This window comes from Octodon degus, unplaced genomic scaffold (genome assembly GCF_000260255.1).
Source record: "Octodon degus isolate 3935 unplaced genomic scaffold, OctDeg1.0 scaffold00103, whole genome shotgun sequence".
Taxonomy (NCBI): Eukaryota; Metazoa; Chordata; class Mammalia; order Rodentia; family Octodontidae; genus Octodon; species Octodon degus.
In genome coordinates, this window is record NW_004524679.1 from 2,228,755 (window position 1) to 2,229,989 (window position 1,235).

The window sequence follows — 1,235 nt, forward strand, 5'->3', positions numbered from 1 at the left end:
CCTGATGTTTTCTGAGGTGCTGGGGCATGTATTGTTGTTTTCCATCCTTTGACTTTCAGCCTATGAATGTCTCTATGAGTCAAATGTGTTTCTTGTATACAGCATATTGTTGGATTTTGTTTCCTTATCCACTGTTTCAGTTTCTTTCTTTCTTTCTTTCTTTCTTTCTTTCTTTCTTTCTTTCTTTCTTTCTTTCCTTCTTTCTTTCTTTTTGCAGAAGCGGGGATTGAACTCAGATCCTAGCGTTTGTCAGCCAAGCGCTTATCCTACTGAGCCATCTCCCCGGCCCCTCAGTCTATTTCTGTTAATTGGTGAATTGAGTCCATTTACATTGGTGGTGATAGTTGATATGTATTGACGTACGATTGGCATGGTATTTACCTGTTTTCGTTTATCCTTTTTCTCCTGTGTTTAATTGCTCACCCTATTTAGTTGGTATCTTCCGATCTCATTCGTGGGGTTCTGATTGTTTTAGTTGGTTGCTTCTGATGTCATTCGTGCAGTTCTGATCATTTTGGTCCCTCTCAGGACATCTTTCAGTAGCTTGTGTAGGGTTGCCTTTGTCATCATGAACTTCTTTAGTTGTTCTTTTTCATGGATGTATTTCACTTCTCCATCAAACTTGAAAGAGAGTTTTGCAGGGTATAGTAGTCTGGGCTGGAATTTGTTTTCACAGAGTACTTGAGGTACTCTGCTCCATGCTCTTCTTGTTTTCATGCTTTGTGAAGTGAAGTCGGCTGTAATTCTGATGGGTTTTCCTTTAATGTGATCTGCTTCTTTTCTCTAGCAGCTTTCAGATTATTCTTGTGCTGAATTTCTGGAATCTTGACTATTATATTTCTCCATGTGTTTTTCAATGGGTTGAGGTTACTTGGCATTCTGTACACTTCCGTTACCTGAATGTCTGATTTTTTTCCTCATATTTGGGAAGTTTTCTGCACTTACGTCTGCCCATATTTTTTAATGTCATTTGTATTGACTCCTTTCTCCCTGATGCCTATTAGTCTCACATTTTTTATCTTTGCATCATCTTTCAGGTGATGGATTAATTTTTCCTGTATTATAGTTGTTTTTAAAAAGTCCTTTCTTACCTTTTCACTAGCTACACCAGTGTCTTCAAGATCTGAAACTCTTTCTCCATTTTCACTTAAATGGTTTTCCAAGGCTGTGATGGATATTTTAAATTCATCTATCTCTTTGACTCTGTTTCATGCGATCTAATTCTTTCCTGTATT